The 27,418-nt window shown below is 34.8% G+C and overlaps 1 protein-coding gene across 2 annotated transcripts in view; it reads right to left on the bottom strand.

Annotated features, from left to right (window-relative positions):
• The window catches only part of LOC142352235 (nucleoporin p54-like), a 608,913-nt gene extending 582,889 nt beyond the window's left edge, over positions 1-26,024 (bottom strand). For both annotated transcript variants that reach the window (XM_075404695.1, XM_075404697.1), the window contains exon 1: positions 26,012-26,024. The gene's annotated coding sequence lies outside the window, so the exon portion shown is untranslated. The remainder of the gene's footprint in view (positions 1-26,011) is intronic.
• Between the last annotated feature and the right edge of the window lie 1,394 nt (positions 26,025-27,418).

Below are 27,418 nucleotides of genomic sequence, written 5' to 3'. Positions count from 1 at the left end.
ATCACTAGCAAAAGAGTTTCCTGAACTAATATCACGAATTGGCAAATCAAAAAATCATACAGTAAACTCCAAATTTCACAGAAACTATCGAGTTGTACATCAAAAAGGTAGAAAAGTACCAATCCACCTACAACCAAATGTAAAAATTGAGTTAGAAAAACTGCTTAATGAAGGACACATAGAAAAACTAAACAATTGCTCAGATCAATTTTTCATATCCCCAATAGTCATCACTGTGAAAAAGGATCAGTCAATAAAAATAGCACTGGATTCAAAAATTCTCAACAAAGCGATTCATAAAAACAAGTACCAAATGCCGAACATTGACTCACTAATTCAAACTATTTCGCAAACTCTGTCATCGGCGCCGCAAGAGACCGCATATTTTACAACGCTTGATCTGCAGTACGCGTACAGCCAACTCAATTTACATAACGACACGGCCCGCCATTGTAACTTTAATATTGTTAGTGGAGATATGACAGGAACATATCGATTTAAAACGGGATTCTATGGTTTAACAGATATGCCAGCAGAATTTCAAAAAGCTATTGACTGTACTCTTGCGGGTTTGGAAAATACATTCTGTTTTTTGGACGACATATTAATAGTAAGCAGAGGAAGAATCGAAAAACACTTGGATTTGGTACGAAAATGCTTAATAAGACTTGACCAAGAAAATCTGCGAATTAATTTGGCAGAATGTCATTTTGCTAAAGACAAAATTGAATGGCTCGGTCACAACATTACACAGTCAGGTGTAACACCTCTCTCAAGCAAAACAGACGCAATTGAAAAATTAGCAGCACCAACTAACCTCAAAAAACTTAGATCATTTATGGGATCAGTTCATCACTTAGGAAAATTCATTCCGAACCTGTCTCAACTATGTTACCCTCTTAGACCTTTGTTAAAGAAAAACACTAAGTTCATTTGGACGGACGAGCATGAAAAACACTTTTGCTTAATTAAAGAGAAAATTGCGGAAACAACGGAAAATAAACATTTCAATCCAGAGTTAGAAACACGCATTAAATGCGATGCTTCACGTAAAGGATTAGGATGCGCATTGGAGCAACGAACGCCTAATGGTTGGCACACTGTAGCATTCGCATCGCGATTTCTTAATTCAGTAGAAGATAGATACAGTGTTAACGAACTCGAACTCCTAGGGGTGGTGTGGTCTATCGAACATTTTAAATACTATCTCTACGGAAAACCATTCACCGTCATCACTGATCATAGAGCCCTCTTATCTATAATGCGAGAAAATAGATCTAATAAGTCATACAATAGCAGATTAACACGTTGGGTGGACCGATTATTGCCATTTGATTTTTCAATTGACCATCTTCCTGGCTCAAAAATGGGCTTAGTGGATTACATTTCTCGCGACCCACATCAACAAGCTGCCAATATATCTACATACGATGAACAATTCATAGTAGCAAAATTGGACGTAATTAAGCGCGGCGCGAAACGCTTTCCATTAAATGCTGAAAATTACGTTGATTTCGCAGCGCGAAATCCACCCACAAAATGCGACGAGCATAATCTAAATTCCATTAACAAATTTGGAAGTGAATTGGCACCGCGAAATCTAGAACATTCTAATATTACGCTAACTGACAATTCAATTAGCGAATTAAGCCCAATTAATGCAAATACCAAACCCAAAATTGAAATAGCCAACATTCCAAACTCGCTTTCTGCCTACAATCGCTCAGCTAATCAGTCGCATAGTAATTTAAACAATTTCCAGCGAATAGCCCAAAAATTTAGACAAGTTTACATGATGTCCCAGCCGAATTCCGACGACGAAACACTCATGTCTGTTAAGCAATCCACTCCATCAAGAGTTCGCTTCGCGGATGCAGGGCCCTCAATTGCATCAACCGCTCCAATTGTCCCAGCCGCACCCAGTACCCCAACAACACCGACAACAGACACAACAGGCACTTCCACTTCAGGCGACGAATTATATCTAGACTCGTTTAATTTTGCGTTATCGAAAATATTTTCCAGCTCTCTAATGGCGAGTCTAACGACAAAAGACGCAATACTTAAAGAAATTCGTGACTGTATCCTCACAGGTAACGAGGACCGTTGTAAGCAGATCTCGCCGTATATACACAGTTACTGGAAAGATCTTCATGTGAAGAGTGGGTGTGTATGCATTGACGATAGAATAGCACTCCCGCACACAATAAAGGACGCCTATGTGGACGCAATCCACGCCACGCATCCGGGTACATGGGGCATGACAGACATGGCATCGCACGCGTGGTGGCCATATATGCATCGTGATTTGGCCACAAAGACGGCGAAGTGCAACCCGTGTGTAAAAATCGGTAAAAATTTAAAATCTATAATACCAATTAAAAAATGGGCACCATTAAAACTATGTAAAGTTCCCAATGAAGAAATTCAAATTGATTTTGGCGGACCCATATATAATGAGAAAAATCAAGAAGTCTACTTTCTTGCAAGTATTGACCGATTTTCGAAATTTCCATCAGCTGAGGTATTTGAAAACGCGAATGCAGATAATATTTTGAAATTCCTTCAAGAATATGTTTTATTACACGGTATACCCCGTGCAATTAGACTAGATCAAGCTAGATGTCAAACGGGCCAGCGAATTAAAGCATTCTGTAATCAAAATAATATAGAGCTAATTGAAGCACCAATACACGATCACAGAGCTATCGGCTTAGTGGAGAGGCTAATTCAAACAATCAAGAATCGTCTAGCATGTATTAAAACGGCGGCACGAAATCAATTTAATATAAAGGCTTCAATAAATTCAATAATATATCAACTGCGAATCTGTCGTCAAAAGACGATAAACATATCACCATTTGAAGCACATTTTGGTCGAAAAGCAAATACGCCTTTAAGTAACATAACAACAAAGCCAGACCCTAAAAGTCTAACATACAATAACATTCTAAATAAATATTTAGATCTGGAGACAGTTAGATGGGATCAACTAATTAAAGATGAGAATTGGACGAACGAAGAAAGGAGTGACACAGAAGTGGAGGACAACAAATTTCACTTATGTAAAGATGCGGAAAAACGACAACAAGAAGACACTAACAAAGAGTCCCGCTTCATCCTACATCCGGATGTATGTCAACCACTACCGAGGACAGAGACTTCACTAGAATTAAAACTGGCAAAGAAACGACCAAGGACTAAAAGGTCCTAGAAGAGTCTAGATGGACTCTATGAAGTATTGGCCCCCGGTTCCTCTGTAATCAAAACAGACGAACACACGTCTGTCATAAAAGAGCCTGGCAAACGAGAAGTCACAATCCGGAACTCCAATTTGGCTAAATTTGGGACAAAAGCAGAGAGGGGGACTGAACTTCAAGCCTATGCCAATAGGAGACCAACGATCCCAACAGGAAAAACTACGGAGGAGCTTATTAATAATCATGCTAAAGAGTCGAGAAGAAAAATCGAGGGAGGAAAGAAAATGAAACACCGTCGAATCGCTGATGATATCAGCACTGTGTCATCCATCCACTCTAATGTAACACGGGCACTACGAGTAAAGATGCCGATTAAACCAAAGCGTCATGTACCAATCGCGCCGCCAAATCAACAACCAGATCAAGATACTCAACCCGCAGCGCCAATAGACCTCCCCACATCTAGTATCGTAATAGCAGAACCGCCAAGTCGACCCAAAAGAAAAGCCGCTAGTAAAGCCTCCGCAAATCTTATGCCCGTCAAACGAACACGAGCATCAACTTCGGTCACTGAAACAGACGAATCGGCAGCTTCGTCACAAACATGCCCCCCAATGACATCCAGTTCGAGTGTAACAGGAAAACAAAAAAGACGGCAGAAATTGAAACAACAACAAATAGAAAACAAAACGCTAATCTCACAGATTCAAACGGCCGCCTCACAAACCCAACATGTAGAATCGAATTTTACAGTGCCGCAATGCTCACCAACTCCCGCTTTCCCAGTTCAATACTACGTTTCACCAAACTACGAAGGACCTGAGGTGTCGATGACAGTTGGTGAGGCAGAACGTTATTATGAGAGCGAGAGTGACTGAATTGAAAAATATCTCAAAATAAACATTACTCAAAAACTTCATTTAAACTCTCAAAACTTTATGATATTAATTAATTAACAACTACATATTTTACTAATTTTCTGCTAAATAATTCTCATTATTTACTTCTCCAAAGGGGGAAATGTGGTATAATAGTACCTTCATCTTAAAAGTTTTAGTTTTGAGTTGCTAAATTAAGATAATCCATTATCATTTATCTAGTTCATTTTCGCTCTTTAAAATTTGTTCAATTTGTAAAGTTAGATTTCTGAAGATCAAATCCCAAGATTTCACGTCGTTAAAATTTGTTTACAATTTGTTGCATGATTGAATGTCTGTTCATAAATCTTGTAAAGATTTGCCGCTTTAAATTGTCTGATGATATGAATAAGTTATTGTTCAACCATTTTAATTCTTTCAATTTCATTCTTCTGAAATTCATAATTCAAATCAGTTAACTAAATTCTTTTCTCGAAATCGTTCCGCCAAAGTCTAATCTATACGATTCAAAAGTAAACTGTATTTCGTTAAGCGAAACACTAGTAAAAAATAGAAGTGAGATTTCGCTCCGCCAAATCAGGATTTATTTTGTAACTCAAATAAATAAATTCCACTCGACAAAATTTAGCATTGATTCGCTCCGCGAATTTATAGCTAAACACTCGCTTGTAATTCAATCTAATTGGCGTCGCCGATCAACCAACCCTACAGTTTCTCATTTTGTACGACATTCCACAAACACTAGTAACAATCATAACTGAGGTGAACTATGCCGTCATAACATAATTAGCCGATCTGATGTCAACAGCGTTTAAAAATCTAGTTCCAGCAATATAAACAGTTGCAACTAATTGATTCTCAAAATTCAAATCGAGTATATACAAAAGATTTTCTTCTCTAATGAGTCTATTGAGGATTCTATTGATATTGTTAATAACAGTATTCATAGATGCTAGATTATCTGGTTTTTATTTAATAAACTTACTTTTGTGTATTTGAATAATATAATCAAAAGTCTAATCCAAACTGAAGTTCATTTTTTTGTTATGGAAAGACCAAAACCTGGATACTATGGTACTTACAACAATGCCTAAAAAGTTAACAAAACCAAAACGTGAACATTGATTAGATTTTAGAATGGTTAAACCAACAGAAAAATTTAATTTTGTTGAACCTATACTGAATAACCCAAAGTTAGGTTTAAGTGGATTATCTGTTTAAATTTCAGTGTTCAAATTCATTGAAAAGAAAAACAAATATAAATGAAAAACAAACGATTGTTGTTATCTTTCTATTAGTATAATTAATTTCTCTTGCAATATCATATCTGTTTTGAAGATACTGGTATAAATTCTGATGTACTATACAAAAATCTATCTAACTGAACCATCAGGCTATCTTATAACTATAGCACAAACATTTTTTTTCTCAAAACGTAACAAAGAAAGACTATAGTAAAGATGAATTTTGAAGATGATGCATATTGAAGACCAATAGCCTTCATTGACAATGTCTTAAGTTTCCCTTATACTTATTGCAATACCAATTAGAATATCAATTATCATTTCAATTGTAATGTTAAGTTTTATTGACCATATCATTTATTGAACAAACTATAACACTAAAAATATTATTAAAACTTAGCAATGCCGTTTTTTGCATTCTCTCTAATTTGGTCTAACTGTTGAGAGTATTTTTTGTATAAGATAAACCATGTAAGAATTTTTATCTCTGCTTCTACAGAAGTGTATGTTTATAACTGGTTCGTTAGCTAGGACATGCTCAATTACCATAAGCTTCTTTTCATCAGTAGATAATTGATCAGGTAATGGTAGATCTTTCATTTTTTTTAAAAAAAATGTCAGCATCAGTATTCTTATTGACACTTCCAACATCTTCATATTGATCAGAAGTAGGACCATGGAAATATTAGCCATCAAAATGTAATGTAGTTAAGGTTAGATTCTTTAATAGATATGACTTACCACATTCACTGGGTCCAGATCCAAATCATCTAAAAACTTTGGGGAAATATACAGCATTACTATCATTCTCATCAGCAAAGCTACCACTCTGTGGATTATCATTCTAAATCTCATTCTCACACTCCCTCTCATTTTCTTTCTCATGGTCACTCACATTCTCATTATCATAATTAGTAAAATTATCAAACTTTCCACAACATAAACAATAAAATTTTCAATTATTCAACAAACTTACGCTGATTAACTATTATTTAATGGGTTCTTAATGTTATGTGCATGATCAGATGATTAAGAGAAAATTTGTATAGACAATAGGGCCGCTATCAGATTCATCATCTTATTGTAATTTCTCATCAGAAACAAAATCACAAAATTCGTCTAGAAAGTTTGGAGATGTCTGTACACCAAAACTGTCAAACTAATAAGCATCAGTGAAGTTTCCACTTATAGCCATTAACCAATTTGTACCATCAGTAGGACGAAGATTCTCATTAACATTCTTATCTTTATCGATAATTTCAATAGACTTTCATTTCCCATTACTATTTCAATTGATATCACTATTTTAGCTTCACCTATCTTCTCTAAATCACTATTACTCAGACTTTCGTTCTTAATAACATTTTTAACTTTAAAGCCTTCAAAAGTTAAAGTTAGTATTTTGTGTATAAAAAATCGTCCAAATTGTTTATATTCAGTTTCACATTGATACCCATAGCTGTTATGTAATATAATTCAGCACCATGTAAATATAGTAGAATAGCTAAGAGATGTAAAAGATATGAAGATAATGAACTAATTGAATTGGAATATGAGAAGTCACTATTATTACTTTGGTTCATGGTGCAGGTGTCACAGGTAAAACATAATTCGTTGAACTAAAATTAAAAAGAGTATAGTTTATTGAGCATAGTATAATATTAGTATAAAAACATAAACAAGTCCCATTGAAGACGTAACTAAATACAACATATCAATCTTCAATAATTGTATAATAGTATTTGACGATATGGGTGATAAAAGAAATAAGTATATAGCACAAAATGTTACAACAATTAGTAGTCATAAGACACAAATGATAGCAATGCGTCCTAAACCAGCTCAAATAGATATTATGTCTAGAGGTAGCACAGATACTATCTATATCACAGCTTAGAATCACAATGGGTTCTTGGTACGTTATAATGGATGAAATTTATAAATGTTGTTCTATATAATATTAGGTTAATAGCATGCATCGTTGTTGTATTATTAAATTTTATCCAAGAGCGATACATTTATAGTTGTTTATAATGATAGAAAGATTGTGTATGATTCTAACGTTGGGTTATCAGATGTTCAAACCTTTAGTTGAAAAAGCTAATTCATCAGATTAAACGTAAAAAGATTTGAAATTATGTTCAAAAAAAATTTGGCATGAAATGATGGGATGAAATGGAGTAACTGTACCCGTGGTGGGATTTATAGGTACAGCATTTTAGGTGATGACATTGATCTTCCAATGTAATGAATGAAGTTTTCTAAGTATTATATTCAATGTTACTAGTTTTGTAATACATAGAGCTCATAGGATTTTACACTGGCCATAGTGTTACTCGTCAACCACATATTGATGTTTTTGTCGAACAACAAAATCAAAAACAACAATACAAGTAAAAATCTAAGATTTGATTTTATGTGGGTCAAAAAATAAAAAAAAACCGATACCTACTACGGCGTTTTTAAGGAAAGTTATACAAAAAAAGATCTGATATTTGAAATAGAGAAGGCATTAGATGTTTAAATAACGAAATGGTAAATAAAGAAAATTTTTCGAATGCATTTGTCTCTTACGTAAAACAAAATTCAGATAAAATATTTTAAAAAAGAAGGTATAAATAAAGTTTAAATTCTACTTGTTTGAAAATTTTTAGTTTTTACCAGATCAAAATTACACACTATTAATTTTATTATGTTTTTATCCGAATATAAACGAAGTGTTTAAAGTATTAAAAGAATTTCCGACGGTTAATTTTTTGTTAAGAACCGTTTTGGAAATCTACATGCAGATAAAATAACAGAATGTAAATTTAATTACATTTTATTTAGTGGTGTCTTTAACAAAAATAGCTTTGAGCAAGCAATAAATATGCAACAGACCTTCTCTGTGTTAATAACAACTCTTTCTTACTGGAAGAAATCAACTTTGCCCACACTACTCATAACATCTAGTATTATCAATAACTCTAGCACTAACATTGTGAGTAACACTAAAAAAACGCCAACATTAACATTGCTTGTAACGCCAACACTGAATGTGAGATTGAGACCAAGACTGAAACTGAACCTAATACAAACACCAACACTAACACTAGCTACATCACTAACACTAACATTATGAATGGAACTGCCACTAATACTATCACTATCAATGACACTGTAGCTAACAATAAGGCAAACACTAGATCTAATACAAACACTAACAAAAACACTGGCTCTAACATTGACAATTATATTAACTCTATAAAAAACGTTAGCACAATCACTATGGGAGATTGATGCCGACAGTATTACTGACACTAACACTGAGACTCAGTCTAACACTAACACTGAGACTGAGTCTAACAACCAGTCTAACTTAGACTAACACCACCATTGAAATTAAAAATAAATATCATTTAAATAAATATTTAAAAACACAGATTGACGCTTGTAAATACTCATGTACACAATGGCAATTAGAAAATGACATTGTTCTTTTTGTATTAATTGTTTAGATCGGAGTGGATTACCAATTCAGTTAAGGAGGTCTCATCCTATTAATTAGTCAAAGGATCTTACTTATTTTATGCCCAATGGTGATTTTTGTTATAGGTCTATTATTTTACATCAAATAGAGTTGAAAGATTATAACCTTGACTGATTACAAAATCAAATCATTAGCTCGGTAAGTAAATGATGAATACTATAAACTTAAGAGTTTGGCTGAAAAGTTTGACTGAAAAGTGCGCACTTGGAGATAATTTAAGCTTCAAAGCATAGTTTTCATCAAAATAAATGCTTACACAGATACAATGACTAAAGCGCTCATTGAATAGTATATGATGAAAAACATATTTATAGTAACAAGAATGAAGTGGAGTTAAAAATCAATATCTCGTAGTTAGAATAAATATAATAAAAAAACCTAGAGTCAATATAATATTAGTTATAGCTATAGTTATAGTGAATCTCATAGTATAGTTAGTGTTGGCGCCACTAGTGAACAGAAGCATGAGCCATCAGACCAACAGAAATGAAATCAAAACTCAGAAACTTGAAATTTTGCCAAAACTCAAAAAAGGACAAAACTGAAAATTTTTACAAGTTGGGACCGAAAATTTGTCCACCCCCCCCGATTTTGGGAAGGGAAAACCTGAGCAACCCAAGGTTTTAGCACACGGTTAGGGTAACCCCTAAGCTATCCATGGACCCAACGAACATCCTTGCATCATACCTACAAGTGATGCTATTAGCACTTATATGGTGAAAAAAAGTGCATTTTTGGATATTTTGTCATTTATTGTTAATTTTGCTAAATTGTTAATTCTATGATCCCTTAAGTGTTTATTAAAGGTCATCTGTCATACATTTGAGGCATTTAGAGTTACGTATGTACCATCAGTGCTTATGTCAACAAAAGCAAATAGTGCGGTAATTTGACATTTACTATGTAAACATTGACTTAAATCACTTTATTCGATTAACCAATCAGAGATCAGTGACAATGATGTTATAAATGATATTTAGCGGATTATTTACTTTAACCCAATTGTCTGAATAGTGTAACCATATTGTATTTAGAACCATTAGAAACTGTCATAAGGAGCAGTTGGCTCTCAGATTGACTATAATTTGATTCTTCATCAACTTTAGTCTTTTGCGCTAAGTTTTGCTAGATCTTAAGATCTCGAGCATTATAAGTTAGTTGAGCTTTCTTAACAAGAAGTTAGCAACAGTACTAGCTTTGGGCTGAAGCCTTACAAACTTCAGCACGAGATTGGATATAGATTATCACCAAGGATTTTCTTAACTTCAATCACAAAAAATTAAAGTTAGAGTCCTTTATTACAACTGAGCGACTAATAGTTACTACGCGAGTGTTAGCCGATAGCAACCGAGTGAAGAACCAGGCCGGCGTAAAACTCGAGAACCAGGCCGCGAAGTTGGGTTCCGCTGAGATTCTTGAGCAGCCGCAACATTTGGTCCGCCGACCCGGACCAAATGTTGCGGCTGCTCAAGAATCTCAGCGGAACCCAACTTCGCGGCCTGGTTCTCGAGTTTTACGCCGGCCTGGTTCTTCACTCGGTTGCTATCGACTAACACTCGCGTAGTAACTATTAGTCGCTCAGTTGTAATAAAGGACTGTAACTTTAATTTTTTGTGATTGAAGTTAAGAAAATCCTTGGTGATAATCTATATCCAATCTCGTGCTGAAGTTTGTAAGGCTTCAGCCCAAAGCTAGTACTGTTGCTAACTTCTTGTTAAGAAAGCTCAACTAACTTATAACGCTCGAGATCTTAAGATCTAGCAAAACTTAGCGCAAAAGACTAAAGTTGATGAAGAATCAAATTATAGTCAATCTGAGAGCCAACTGCTCCTTATGACACTTTCTAATGGTTCTAAATACAATATGGTTACACTATTCAGACAATTGGGTTAAAGTAAATAATCCGCTAAATATCATTTATAACATCATTGTCACTGATCTCTGATTGGTTAATCGAATAAAGTGATTTAAGTCAATGTTTACATAGTCAATCTAATAGCAATGGAGAATGTTTTAAGTATAATCATAGTCAATCTCATAGTCATGAAGAATGTTATAGTCATATTCATAGCCATAATCACAGTCGTAACCATAGCCAATGTTAATCTTAATCAAAAACATTAGTCCTAGTTACAGTCATTGTTCATCTTAATCATAGACATGAGCCATAGTCATATTAGGAGTCATATTCATCATTGAAGTCGACACGTCGTGGCCAATCCATGTTAGCCTTAACCATGAGAAATTATCATAGTCATCAACGAAGTTGCCACGTATAGGATAGTCAATTTTAGTCTGAACCGTAAGTTATAATCAAAGATATAATCATAGTCACAGGCATAATTATAGTCCTAGAAAAAGTCAAAAACAAAGCTAGAGATACAGACATAGTCGTATTCAAAGCCATTCTCGTAAAAAGTTGTTGTCTAGATTAATATCGTAGTCATTTTTTTAGCCAATGTTAACATGATATTCAAAGTCAATAATTTATTTAGGGTCATAATTATATATAGAGTCATTATTATTCTCGATGTCATTTTATGGATAGATTCATTATTCATAGTCAATATCATTGTGATAAATACGGTCAATATTACAGACAAAGTCATTATATATGGTCAAAGTACGTATCATAGATAGAGTCATGATCAAAAATAGAGTTTTTATTATAGATAGAATCATTGTTTTTAGTCAATGCCAATATCAAAGATAGAGTCATCATTAAAGATCAGCTACAGTCATTTAAATTATCAGTTACAGTCAATCCCAATTTTATAGATATACTCGTTATAAAGACAGAGTCGTTATCATAGATATAGTTATTGTTGCAGATAGTGTACACGGAGTCAATTTTATATAGATGATGCCAATATCATGTAAGTATTATACATGGAACCAATATCGTGTCCGGATATTAAATTTAAACCCATTTTCCCTGAATTGGTTTCTTGTAAGACCAAATCGAAGTCTATTTAGAAATGCTCATTTTCTAGTTTTTGTCGATTTGAACCTAAAAATCAAGAATATATCACATGATAAGTTTTGGTAAGGTCAATGTATTATTCTCTTATGGATCGTAATAGCCTTCTAACCTAACCTGTTCTTCACAAATAAAGCATGTATATTCTATTTTTTTACTTTATCTTAATACTGTCTCGTGGCTTAGTTTTACATTTGTCACAGTTCACTTTCAATTTGAAAAAGGTTTTGTATGAAATAGGAGATTTCAAAAATGAGAAGAGATAACGTAGCTCTAGAGGAGTCACTGTACACATGTGTTGTCCATAAAATGATTTTCAATTCCAGAATATAATAAGCTGGACGTTAATTGAATGATAACCATTTCAAGCAATTAAATGTTTATTTGAGAGAAGAGGAAAAAGAAGAAGAAGAGGAAGAGTAAGAGGAAGAGGATGAAGAGGAAGAAGACGAAGAAGAAGAGAAGAAGAAGAAGAAGAACAAGAAAAAAAGGAATAGGAAGAAGAAATAGAAGAAGAAGGCAGCACCGGATGGCTCCCTAAGCGAGGATTGCGAAAAGCGAGCTCCATTTCTCGATGACTGTTCAACTAATACCATCAAAATGTAATGAGTACAGCTGAAGAGGAGCGAAAGAGTCTAAGCAAGCCCAAACATGGCTGCACTGGATTAAAATGGAAGTTGATACCGCGGAGCAACATTCCCGGCATAAATAAAAAGGAAATACCAAAAAGTGAAGCCACCGAGAAAAAATCTCTACCTCTTTGCGGATAACACCACTATAGCGGGCGAAATCCGAGAACTCGATGAAGAAGTCCAAATAGTGAACGAAGTTACGGAATTTTTGGATGAAAGAAACAAAATGTTGAATCCGATTAGTTTAGGATGCTCGGATGTTGGCTGCGACATAAAGACGACGTACAAAATTTGATAAAGAGAGCTAGAATGTTGGAGGCAAAATGTAAAGGTCAACTGAAGAGGAGTAAGCTACCAAAAGAAAGCAGGCACAAATTATCAAAACTTTCATAGAGAGTGGCATTTTCATCGATTGTTCAAAACACCCATAGCAATCATACGAGATTTAAAAAACCTACAGTTTTGGATAAATGAAAATAACGACATATCTGAAGCAACAAAAAAGGCACCCTATTGTTTCAAATGGAGAAGAAGGAGAGAGTAACTATGTATGACATAACTTGAAGTAATGACACTCAGATGGAAATTTAAGAAATGACTCTCGAAGGGTAGGCCAAATGCTAAGAATGGACAAACAAATAACAACAAAAGCAGCAACATGAAGTTGGCTTCCCAGCTTGGGAAAACTCCCAAAGCTCCCTGTTCACAAACAGAGCACCCTCTTTTACTGGAGCAAAATTGCCGAAAGAGACGGGAATAAACTAGAGTGAAGCCCACAAACTTGTACGGGACCCAAAAAAGGAAAAAATTTAATAACCTAAAAAGTGAATCACTTTTTGAGCTGGGAGAGAAAAGAAGTTACAAATTACATAATAAGAAAGATCAAGAACAGAAGTACTGAGACGCCTCTAACAATACCTTTGTCTGAAGTAAGCGACAAAAATGCAAATCAATTGCATGCCTTATAATCCACAAGAAACAAATGCAAGAATCAACCGAACATTCATTTATTTCAGAGAACTGCAGTAAAAGTTCCAAATAGGAATCGTACTGGAGAAATCACCTCAAAAACGCAATCCGAAATCGACCAACTCCCCGACCAGAAAATAACGACCGAGAGGGGAAACATGGTATCTCTATGGCAAACAAAAGTCAGCTTCCAGTTTAGCTCGACACGAGGAAAATGCTTCCAACTGAGGAGGCGTGCTCAAAAAGGGGCGAACGCCTAAAAGAAGAAGAAGAAAACAAGAAGAAGAAGAAGAAGAAGAAAAAGAAGAATAAGAAGAAGTTGAGACCAATGAAATTTTTGTATTTCATGAAATACACAGAGAGTATCAACTACTAATCTGAATAATCATAAAACGAGTTTCAAATAAAAAAGAAGAAATACAAATTATCAACACTAGTCGTAATGGTAGCCAGTTTTATATATATTAGAGAGCGAAGAAAAAAATTTCGTAGAATTAAATCGTATCATGGATTCACCATTAGTCCAAATTGAACAGACAACTTTAACTTCAGCGGGGATAGAACGTCATGGCTGAACGTGACAAAAACAGAGTGGATGATGGGTCTCCAACGACTAAAATAGACTGCAGGAGAGAATATATAAAAAGCCGTTATATAATCGCCGAATAATGATTAAATGGTAGAGACAATAGTCAGTGGTTAAATTTTGATAGAGAGACATATGAAGATTACGGTTATTATTGCTAATTTCAAGGTGTGATTAATATACAATTAAACATTAAACCACATATACCATTCGTGGAATTTCTATAGTGTTACCGTCTGATCTAAGAAAAAAAACCAAAGCGACACTGATTATTCGAATTTTTATATATAATTGCTTACGACTGGCTATCAAAGCTGCATTGTGTCACGTTGAAGATCAAGCAACTCGTGAGACTATTAAAAACTTGATAGGGATTCCGGATTTTATGAAGAAGATAACAATTATTTTTCTGAAAACAAAACAAATATAACATTTATATGTGGCAATATGTACCAGTACATGATGGTGAAGTTGAACTATCTAGAAAAACTATTCACAAATGTAGAAGAGATATTAGAATACTAGATTAGGATGGTCACTTGATTAAGAATCTGGAGGTGATAATAGAAAGACCTCAAGCTACTAACATAAAGTTATGGCTTCGTGATAGATGTCCATTTTGGTACTGTTCAGGGAGTAAAAATCAAGAAATTATTTGTGGTCATGTTCTAGCCCCTAAGATTGTTTGCACTAAAAGAGAGATACGAACGATTTCGTTAATGAACAAATTTTAGTTTCATAAATGAACATAAAATAGAATGTTAAGATTTTTATTTATGCCAAAACAAAATTTTTTTTGTTATTTTAGGGTTGAGTAAAAATAAGTATATTTTATCTGAAGGTAAACCAACGGCAAGTGGTTATCTTTTAACGGACTTGGTTTGTGCTGAACGCAGCCGGTGTCCTGATATTTCTGGTAAAGGGTACCAGAAACATTACATTGGGTTAGATTGTATTAAAGTTTTGTCAGTGATATGTTAGAGATTGAGACTAAACCTAACTTCAGAGGTAATGGCTAAACTTAACTTCAAATTTCTTTTCATAAATTTTTTTTTTAAAATTTGCAAATAGTTATGACTGCTCGACCATGAGCCAGCCTCGATCAAATGGTTTTAATATATGGGTGTACAATAAAAACTTAATACCCATTTGAATACTTTGGCAAAGAACAATATGATAAGATTTTAGGTGATCTAGGAAGAAAAGACTCTAAATCATTAGTAACAAAAAATTAACCAACGCGAGTAAAGATGTTGCTATTAACACAAATAGGAGCAGAAATTTGACGGGTCGAGCAAATATAAACTGAGATACTGTTTTAATGAATATATTGAAATAACTACGTAAGATTTTGGTCTTAACCCGTTACACGATGTCAGTCTTCTTGGTTATAGTAGTGATTGCTGGTGTAAAGACAAGCGGTGTTACAATAGATATTTTAAAAGATAACTTAATTTCAATAATGGAATGAAGAGCGTTATATGTGGTGTTATGGGTTGTAGGTATTTTATTAGAAAAGGCAACAACACCATTGAGGGTGCCGAGACTACTGAAGGAACCAAAACTAGAGAAAGTACCAAGAATACTAAATTTCCCAAGATTAGTGAAGGTACAAAGACTAGTAAAGTCATAATAGCTAGATATATTACCAATAACAAGGTTGTAATATTTCGACATCTTGGCTCTAACGGTGAAACAATTTAGTATATAGTTGCTAATAATGTAGTTGGTACGGCGATGATGCAGAAGTTAGCTTATCAAGAGTTTGAGTACACCGAGCATAGTTTAGACGAAATATTAATTGATAGTGATGATGCTGATCAAGACTATTGTATGATTTGGATTTTAATAAACAATAAAAGAAAGAACGTCTTGTAGAACTGAAAATCTGCTGTTAAAACAGAATGAAAAACCAGATCATGGTCTTCATTACAGAATGCTGCAGTTTTAAGTGAGAAATCGATTAAAGTAACCACGATACATGAAGGGGTTAGATTTAAACAAGAATGTATATGTAGAGACAATATACACAATAACATTAATGAAAGAGCAGAGCCTCAAGCAGATGCTGAAAAAGAGGTTTGGAAGTTAATGAAATTCCCTGTTTAAAAGGTTGTGTATTAATCTATTAAAATGGTAATATTAATCTATATTCCTAAATGATGAAGAAGAGATTATGAGGAGTGTTAGTAAAGCAATATGTAGGAATGTTACCAGAATTGATGACTATACAATAGTTGAAAACTCATAGAGGATAATACAGTATGACTCAGCAATATTTGTCGGTGCTGCCATTTCAGAACTAGTAAGCTACTTGTGTACGAACTCATCTGTGCAGTACTCGCATCGTATGTTTACGCTTCAATACAACACTACTTGGAAAGAGACACTTGATAATAAACACTTTTATCTGAGTAGTCCTCAGATACAAGAAAAGAATCATAATAAATTCCTGTTAGCTTTAAACATAAGCTCGGCAGTACAGTTTCAAAAGAGGTTATAGCATTAGCACCTAAATCATAAAAACTCAGATGTGCTAACATAGAGGGGTATAGCTGAAAGAACAGGGGCAAGCGTGATGATTAATCTGATGCATCAATGCGTTGCAAAAAAAGAGTTTGAAACAACATAGAATGCAAAAATTGAATGATAAGATTATAACAGAACCACAGACAAGGAAGAGTTTAAAATTATTTGATAACTTTTATGATGAAGCAGACCATTTAATTAAAAAATGTGTAAAATAATTTTTGTTGAACTCAATATTTGCTATGATAGATGAGTCTTCGACCAGCCGCGCGGCGGAACGTAAAACAGGGATAATGGATAATAATGGGAATTTGAAATTTGAGATATACGATTTGATTTGATATTATAATGCCTTGGTTGGTTCAATAAAGCCTTTAACGTGGATGATGTAAACTTTTTCATAATGCTGTGCTTGCCTGGGATCAGTCAAAATTTACTCGCTTTTCAAAGAGTGTTGTGGAGGGGCGTTCCCTAATATAGTTTCCTTTTCAACAAAAACCTTCCATCAGCGAACTCAAATGGCACCCCTTATAACGTAATTAATCAGCTTGTTCCGCAGGTGCTGATTTTTCAAAATTGTAAAGTGATCGTCAAGGAAAACAAGAAATATTGTGCCCTACTTAAACACCATTGATGGAAGACATAACCAAAGATGGATTTTATTTATAGATTTTTATAGGTTTATAGATTTAAGATTTTATTTATAGACTTTGGAATCGAAGTGAACACAAATGAACACGAAACCAACAGTGCTGAGAATTTGTATGAAAAAAATTTCCGAGAAATTTTTTCACCAAAAACAGCACGGATAGCTTGTCTTCCTAACACGTTCATTAATTCTTTCAAATTTTATCATGAAACTTTCACAGTCAAAATTGAGGCGCTAACAGAGACGAAATGCAAAGTTAAACAACATAAGTTGACCTTCAATAAATTTGACTGGAAAGACTTAAATAACTAAATACAGAAATCCTTTTTAATCCCTTTCACTACAGCGACATCGATTAAACAGTCGAGCAAAGCGATAGAAACCTTAACTATTTCTCAAACAAAATCTTCCCCAGAACCACATTGCATAGATTTTTTACTCACTGCATGCGTCAAAAAGGAATCGTCCCAACTCATGAGCGTCGTATCTACCCTAACAAGTAAAAACTCAAAGTTCTGGAGGCCAATAAAAGTTTAAAAAAGCAGAAAAGACGCTGGGATATCAGTTAAAACAAGACCTAGCGGACATTGAAGATAAAAAATTTTTTCCATGTTGAAGAGTCTCTGACTTTCTCCAGTATCAAAAATTTGCCCTCAAATGGATTGAACATACGGAGAAAAAGACTTACCAGAAGAAAACACCAATGAAGATAAATTCAAGTGCAAATTGTTTATTGATTTTTTCTCCAGGTTTTCCCTGAAAGGTAATACAATCAGGTGAACTCTTGTTAAAAAATACAGCAGCAAAAATAACAACATAGTGAAAATCGACAACAAAAAATCTGCCACAGGCCAAATCTGAACAATAGAGCTTTCAGACCTGACAAGACTGCTAAAACGGTCTTGAAAAATCTGTGAACTCTTTCGAATTCACCGCTTATTTTTAATGCTGCTTTGAACAGATGGTAATTTTCACTAAATTGTAAACCAGCTATGTAATATCGATTAATATAGACAGAGACGAGCAGAAATTGAGAACTTCATGCCAAGCAGCGTACTTTGCGATCTCTCAAAGGTTTTAGAAAAATTGATCTTCAGCAATTTTTTCAGTACGAAAGAGTTAAGCCATCTCTCGGTAACTCCAGACAGTGATTTAAGAGACGAGCTTTTTTGATGACGCAGAAACTGCCATCCTTTGCTCTTCAATGCAAAGAACTTGATGAAAAAGAAAAGGATCTAATTTTGCTGTACACAGATTTAAAAAAAAACTTCGGCAGCGTGTACCACACAATAATTTTTTCAAAAATATGAGCAGCAGATCGGCGACAATGTTTTGAGAACAATAGCAAGCTACTTCATTGAAAGAACACAATCTGTTGAGTAAATGACAGTAGGTCTGAATTTGCCCGGGTTTCTTGTGTATCCCACAAGAATCATTAATAGGCCCTCTACTGTTTTGTATATCTGAACAATCTACCAAAGCTGGTTAAGAAATGCGAAGCTTTTGGAAATACTGATGTCCTGAAATTAATAAGAACAAAATCAGCAGATCTCCAATCAGATCGTGAAGCCGTGGAAAGCTGGCGCAAAGAAATTGAAATGAATTGAATGACAACAAAAGTGCTAAAATGAACCAACAAAATGACAGCGCTTCAGCAAAATTCACTTCAATTTGGTTTCAATTTTCTTTGCAATCAAAAGAGAAAAAGAAGATCAATTCTGGGCGTGATATTGTATACCGAACGTTTGTGGAAAAAATATAGCAAAAAAAAGTTTTTTTAAAGTCTTAAATTTTTTTCTTTTTTCTTTAACGTAAAGCTTCTGTTTTAGAAAACATTACAACATAATTGAATGCCTATTTGGGATACGTCATAAAAGTTAAATGTTTCACAAGTTTCTTTTTTTAAAAAAAAAGATGTGGTGCCTATTCAAAAAAAGAATAAAAAGTAAACACTACAACTCAGAAGACAGGGTGTCGGATACGTTGCCAATAATGGCACCACAGGAGCAACCAGAGTGTTGTTAGCACTAAAGTGCGTTTTGGTTCGTAATGTGATTTCGCTTCCCAAATTTTGTTTTTATCACATTTTTATCGGAATCGATCGAGATCTTTTTAGAGTTGTTTGGATACGTTGCACGTGATCTGCTACCTAGATTTGCTCTTCACAGTAGATAGTGGCTAGGAGACCACGAAAATCCAAGCATTTCTTCTGGATTTATTCTCAACCAGACAATTCACAGCAAAACGTCGTAGCATCTCGAGTTTTGACAAACAAAACAGACGTCCACAGACTGTTTGTAGTGCTGACTCCAGGTTGTTTGCTCTCGTACCTACTACCGTTACACTAACACTAGAAATTCTGTATCTGTCGTACACGTCATTTCACCCAGAGGATACCCGTTTTTGTATTGACCTTGAAATGGAATAAAGTTGTGCAGACCGCGAATAGAAGCTCCATGAAGAGATAAGTTATGCAGTTAATAAATTACAGGAACTTCTGATGAGAATCAGCAATCAGCAATTTGTTGTTGAGAGAGTCTTTGAAGACGTGAAATCTCATGGCATACATCGCCTGTCTGTTATAACTTTTGCACAAATTAGCAGGTTTTCCTCACCAGTCACTTTGTTTCAACACATTCTATCTATTTAATAATTTTTGTTTGTAAATTAAAAACGAATTCAAAGAAATAGAACTGATCCAAAAGAAAGGCCCAACTGGATTTTAAGTAGTTAGGAAATGAACTACAAAAAGAGGCTATCAGAACTCATGTCTCTGCCGTTGTGCTACTTTGAACTACATGACTAACGCTGATCACTTTTTTTCAGGGCAATTACAGCATCGATTTGCCAATTAATTTGAAAATGCAATAAAATCAAGGCAAAATGAATTTTTATCAATCAAAATCTTGCACAAAAAAGACTGGTAGAAATTTTTGGGTGAGATTCTGCATATTAATAAATAATTTTAAGAAATGCTCAGATGTTAAACAAGAGGACATTAATATACAGGTCCTAACAAAAGGTTGCTAGAATTACTTCAAAACTAGCCACTCAGATGTCAACTCCTGTTCCTGGACTTTGCTCTGCAAATGTAGCAGTTGCAACACATCAGAAGATGACCCACTCTAACGTTGCATGACAGGTACAAAACCTTTTGTGAGCGACACAGAATACTAAATACACAATCTCATCACAGTTGATAATTCATGGTTTTATAAATTCATAATTTTGTTTTCCTTTCAGATTCCTATTGAAGCTTGGAAGTGTTTCCTGTGTAGTGTTAGTAGTAGTGTAGGCTTTGATAGTCCAAGTTGGGACTTGGATTTGTCTTTTCACATCTAAATTGACCATCAGTATTGGGTTTCAAGGTCCATAATTGCACATGAGTTTCCATGAACATCATTTTACATCTGAGTATTTCCTGATATAGTAATTCCTGTAGATCTTATCTAACTGAAAATTGACGTTCAGCATCTGTGTTTAAAAGATGGCTGTGTCTTGTCCAGAAGTGATTGCCGGCTTTTTTATGGGTGATGTTGTAGTTTTCTGACATTTTACATTTAATATTAGATCGATATTAAAATGCCCTTTGAGAAAAACAGTAAAAGAAGGACGTCATTAAGTTCAAAAGACTTTGAAAATGGGGAGATCTTGAGTTTTTTAGTCTGGTCTAATAATTAGTGCTTCAAACATTCAAAATCCAATCTGTAGCTTTGAGCTGATTTTCAATCATTTTCCGTTTGCACACCAGACCTGGAAAGCGTAGCTTATTACTAGTCCAACATAGCCCATTTAGGCATCTTTTTTTGTTTTTACATTAGATTTGGCAGAAACGTTTCCTTTCAGGAAATAAGAACGTTTTCAAGATTTTTGTGCACCACTTTTCACAATTGGAATTCCCGTTGCGTTTGGTGGATTTTATCACACCTATATCTTTTTGTTCATTTTTAACTTCAATTTTTTGGCCGTTTTCCATAAGATACTAGTTTGTTTTTTTTTGGATAGGCTAAAAGACTGTTGTTTGAGCTTTGTAATGCGTCGTTTCTGAGAACCTGTCATTTTTGTTGAATGAAAGGGATTATTTATGGAAAACCTGAACTTTAAATTTCGTTTGATCTGATTCTTGGGTTTCATGTAAGTCAATATTAATTTTTGTAATCTTTATTTGTTTTATTAGAGTTGATAATTTTCAGATATGTCGCTTCAGAGGTGACAGTTGCTTCATGAGATGAGAGGTTTTGCTTTTAATCTATGGAACCCACTTATATTTTTTTGATGTTGCTTTAGCCACAATGTCATTTATTTTTTCAAGCCAGTGATACCACTGTTTCATCAATTGGTGAACGTGACGGTCTGAATAGTTTTTCCAGAATGATTTTTTGTAGCTGTTACCAGTCTAAAATATTGAACTTATATATTTTGTTTGATTGGCTGTATTTAGCATTTGTTTTCAGATTAAAATTGTATTTTGTTTTCTCAATTATCCGTGCTGTATGATTTTTTAAGTTTATCTGTTTCATTTGTGTTGATAATCATGTTTTTACTCAGTGACAATTAGCTTTTTTTCGTTTTTCTGTCACGACGTTTTCATACTTGTTATTTGACATACATTTTGTCTAATTTGTGCTTCCAAAATTAATATCACTACTGATTACTATTGCATTGCTCTCTTCTTCTTTTACTTTCTGTTGAGACAACTTAAATGTGTCAACAGATCTTGATCTTGCTATCCGTATTATCTAGTCTTTGTATGATTGTAGAGGCAACAAATTATTAATGCTAGATCTTCCAGTTGAATTTTAATTGCTACAAACTCTTTTTCTGTTTCAAAATTCACTCTTTTAGGCGGTCTTGAAATGAGTACCAAAAGGAGCGCTCCTCTATGTTTTGTTTTGCGGTTAACGCATGCGCGGTCTTTTCGATGAATGGAGTATTTTTTCATTTACAGAACCTCATCATGTAAATCATAAGGCAACCAAGTTTCAGTCAGAGAGATTATGTCAATATTGTTCTCAAAAAATATAGCAGTCAGCAAAGTTAGCTCCTCCTTTTAATTCAATCAAGCCTCTAACATTGAATGCCATTACTTTTTAAACTGGATTAGCTCGTCACCGTGAGTCAAAATTTGAACATTTACCCATATTTTAGCAATTTCTTGATGCACAGTCAGGTTTCTTTATCTTAGTTGATTAGCATCTATTCCGCTTTGGAGAAGGTCTCGTTTTCTGAAAAGATTTATATTCAGTCTTTTATTCCTCGGGGTTGGGTTTTTGATTATGTTCATGAGTTTTTTGTAGCCTTTTACCTTACGAAAAGATAGCAAGGTTGATAGCTTTCAGTAGTCATTATCTGAATTTGTTTTTAAGGTGCGATATTTTCCGTCTGTTATTTTTCCAATTCTCTTGATATCTGCGAGTTAGATCACTTCGAGTGAATATGAAACGCTCTGCTATTTTCTAATTTTTGGCGCCTCTGCTCGTATCGGTCCTGTTCATTGTTAGATTTTATCTCTAGGATATTATGTAGTCGAATACGTTGAACAGAATCCCTCTAACTTGCGAGGTATATAATTTTGCGCGAAATTTTGATCGAGATTTAGTGCGTGTTTTGGCTTTCTGGCAGTGAAACTTATCGATAGGTGACTTAAAACCAAACAAAGCAATCACACAATGAAAAAAGAGGAAGCTAGTGTTTTTTCTTTTTCCTTTGACGTAAATGACAGTGAAGTCTAATGAGAGGCGACATGGTGCCACGTATAAAAAAACAAACACTACAGGTAATAAGATAGGGTGTCAACCTTAGCTTGTAAAGACGCCAGAGGAGCAGCCAGACTGTCGTCAGCACTGAAACACTTTTGATGTGTGATGTTCATTTGTTTAAATTAAGAAATATTTGTAAAAGTTGCGTGGTATCTGAAAAGCTCGAAGTCTGTATTGAGCTGCTTGATTAAGATGCACGTGATCTGCTTCCGAGGTTTACTTTTCGCGGTAGATAATGGCCAGCAGACCTTAAAAAACCAAACACTGCTTCTGGAGTTATTTTCGACGAAGCATTTAACAGAAAATTGTATCATCTCGAGGTATAATGAACATAAAAAGACGTTCACAGACTGTTTGTAGGGCTGACTCGAGGTTGTTTGCTCTCGTAACTACTACATTTACACTAACACTAAAAACTGTTGCCGTCGTACACAGCGTTTTACCTGGAGAATCAACCAATCTTTTTAAATTGACCTTAAGATGGAATAAAGCTGTACAGATTGTAAAAAAATGCTCCAGGAAGAGGTAAGATGTTGCAGTTATTATGTTCCAGGAACTTCTCTTGAGAATTTGCAGTTATCAATTAATGTTGGGAGAGTCCTAGAAGACGTGAAATCTTATGTGTTCAACGCTTGTCCCTAATAGTTTTTGCTCAAAATGGGATTTCTTTCACAATAGGCGGTTTATTTCAACAAGTTTTATCTATTTAATAAACTTGGTTTGTAAAAAAAACAAAATCAAAGAAACAGAAGTGATCCCAAAGAAATGCTCAACTGGATTTTAAGTAGTTAGGAAATGAACTGCAAAAAGAGGCTATCAGAACTCAGGTTTAAATGAAAAATGTTGTGCAATCAAAATCTTGCACAAAGAAGACCGATATAAAATTTTGGGTGAGATTCTGCAAATTATTAAATATTGTTAAGAAATGCTCAGATATTAAACAAAAGGACATTGATATACAGGTCCTTACAAAAAGTTGCTAGAATTACCTCAAAACTAGCCACTCAGATGTCAATTTCTGTTCCTGGACATTGCTCTGCAAATGTAGCAGTTGCAACACATCGGAAAATGGCCCATTCTAACGTTCCATGACAGGTACAAACCCTTTTGTGAGTGACACAGATGACTAAATACACAATCTCCGTACAGTTGATAATTCATACCATTATAAATTCATAATTTTGTTTTCAATTCGGATTCCTATTGAAGCTTGGAAGTGTTTCCTATGTAGTGTTGGTAGTAGTGTAGGCTTCGATAGTCCAATTTCGGACTTTGATTTGTCACTTCACAACTAAGTTGACCATCTGGATTGGGTTTCAAGGTCAGTAATTGCACATGAGATTCCATGAGTATCAAATTACATCTGAGTATTTCTTGATATAGTAATTCCTGTAGATCTTATCTAATTGACATTTGCTGACTTCGCTTGTTAATGTACATGTGTGTTTAGCATCTACGTTTCAAGGATGGCTGGGTCTTGTCCAGAAGTACTCGCCGGCCTTTGATATCGTAACTTTTTCTCATTTTACATTTATTATTAGATCGATATCAAATTGCCTTTTGAGAAAAATAGTAAAAGAATGACGTCATTAAGTTCAAAACACTTTGAGAGTTGGGAGATCTTGAGTTTTAAAGTCTGGCCTCATAATTAGTGCTTCAAACATTCAAAATCCAATCTGTAGCTTTGAGCTGATTTTCATTCATTTTCCGTTTGCACACCAGACCTGGAAAGCGTAGCTTATTACTAGTACAACAGAGCTCGTATTTTGTGCACCACTTTTCACAATTAGATTTCCAGTTGCGTTTGGGTGATTTCATCACACCTATATCTTTTTGTTCATTTTTGACTATAATTTTTTGGCCATTTTGCATAAGAAACTAGTTGTTTTAGTTTTTGATAGGTGAAAAGATTGTTGTTTGGTCTTTGTAATGCATCTTCTCTGAAAATCTGACTTATTTGTGTAATGAAAGTGATTATTTCTGGAAATCACAAAATTTCCTTTTCAGAAGATTTCTCCTCTGAACTCCGTTTGATCTGCCTCTAGGCTTTTACGGAAGTCATTTTTCATTTTCCTTATCTTTACTTTTTTTTGCCAGTTTTGATAATTTTGAGATTCTTTCTTCATAAAAAGAGAGGTCTTGCATTTTATCCGTGGACGCGACTTACATATCTGTTATGGGGATTTAGCCATAGTGTCATTTAATAATTTTTCAAGCCATCAATACCACTGTTTCGTCAATTTCAGTGAAGGTATGATGTGTTGAATTCATTGGTTTCAATTGTATTGATAGTCATGATTTTACTCAGTGACATTTAACTCGGTTGCGCTTTTTGTCACGTGGTTTTCGTATTTGTTATTTGACATGGGTTCTGTCCAATTTGTGCTCCCAAAAATAATATCACCACTGAATACTATTGCATTGCTTTGTTCTTCATTTAATTTTGTGGAGGCAACTAATAGGTGTCAACAGATCTTGATCTTCCCATCCGTAATAGCTAGTGTGGGTTGGATTGTATAGGCAACAAAATATTAATGCTAGAGACTAAATTATAAATTATAAACTCCAGTTGAATTTTTATCGCTACAAACTCTTTTTCTGTTTCAAGATTCAATCTTCTGTGCGGTCTTGAAATGACGACAAAAATGAGCGCTCCTCTGTGTTTTGTTTTGTGCTTAACGCATGCTCGGTTGTTTTGATGAATGAAGTATTTTTTCATTAACAGAACTTCATCATGTTACACTAACACTAGAAGAGCTCTAGCCGTCGTACAGGTCGTTTCACCCGGAGAATATTCCAATCTTTTTAAGTTGACCTTGAAATGGAATAAAGCTGTACAGAGCGTGAATAGAAGCTCCAAGAAGGGATAAGATAGAAGCTCCAGGAAGGGATAGTTATTAAATTCCAGGAACTTCCTTTAGGAATCTGCTATCAGCAATGCGATGTTGGGAGAGTCCTTGAAGACGTGAAATCTCATTACATTCAACGCCTGTCTAATACTTTCTGCACAAATTAGGTTTTCCACACTAGGCGGTTTGTTTCAATTTATTCTATCGATTTAATAAGTTTGATTTGTAAATAAAACTGAATGCATAGCAATAGAGCGTATCCAAAAGAAAGGCGCTGCTTGGATTTTAAGTAGTTGGGAAGTTAATTAAAATAGAGGCTAGCAGAGCTCAAGCTTCTGCCGTTTTACTACCTTGAACTGACGCTTTTCACCCTATGACTGACGCTTTTCACCCTATTGCAGGGCAATTGACTAATCGAATTGCCAATTAATTTAAACGAAAATGCAATCAATGCACACAGCACAATGAGCTCATAACAATTGAAATCTCGCACAGAAAAGATCGGTAAAAAAGTTTTGGTTGAGATCCTGCAAACTACTATTTTTTGTCAGGAAATGCTCATATATTACACAAAAGGACATTGATAAACAGTTCTTAACAAGAGGTTGCTAGAATTACTTCAAAACTTGCTACTCAGAGGTCAACTCCTGATCCTGGACCTTGCTCTGCAACTGTAGCAGCTGCAACATCAAAAAGTGACCCACTCTAACCTTCATTGACGAGTGCAAACCCTTGTGTGAATGACAGAAGCCTAATTACACTATCCCGGTGCATTTGATAATTAATTGCTCTCGGACGAAGTTTAGCAATTATAATAGCCCTATTGGTCTTTTTAATGCAATTTTTTCCTTGACCGATTTTTGTACTGACCCATTTGACTTTTCGTCCTCAATAACGGGATAAACAGGTAGCGCCCAGCGGGCATTACGTTCTCTTAGAGCCAGTCTTTCAGAAACTGTTTTTGAGACTTATACTTGTTGTATGAAGGGTGGTTTTTAGAGATAGAGCCCCCTCCCCCGCACAAAAACCCATCCCCCCCGCTGCACTCACCTCACACCCCTTTAATTAAGCTAAAGCTAGCCTCACTAAACTGTAGCTAGCTACTGACGAAGATAACCGCTCGGGGTCGTATGAGAGCAATTCGCTCTGAGGTTAGTCGGTTATGTTTCATACTCTTGAGAATGGAACAAGAGGTTTCACCCTTGCTGCGTGTCTGTGAAACAAGAGGTTTTTCTTCATCCAATCTTGCTGCGTGTCTGTGAAGCAAGATCGGATGAAGAAAAAGCGAAACTTTTCAATTCATATTTCGCATCTGTTGTAACAGATGATGATTACGAGTACTTCGAACCTCCAAGTGGACATTGCTTTGGCAGCATCCAGCTGGAATCCACTGAAGCGGAGATCAGGGCTGAACTGGAGCGATTAGACCCAAACAAAAGCCGCGGAAACGATGAAATCCCACCAGTATTTCTGAAGAAAACTTTCAACGTTATAGTCTCATCGTTGAAAAATCTGTTTGCGAACATCAAGCGACTAAGGAAGTTAAATTGGCATCGTATCACCCATATTCAAAGACAATGATAGAAAAGAAGTATCCAACTACCGTCCTGCGAT

Source organism: Convolutriloba macropyga, chromosome 13 (assembly GCF_964194025.1).
Source record: "Convolutriloba macropyga chromosome 13, txConMacr16.3, whole genome shotgun sequence".
Lineage (NCBI taxonomy): Eukaryota > Metazoa > Xenacoelomorpha > Acoela > Convolutidae > Convolutriloba > Convolutriloba macropyga.
This window is presented reverse-complemented; position numbering and strand designations above follow the sequence as displayed.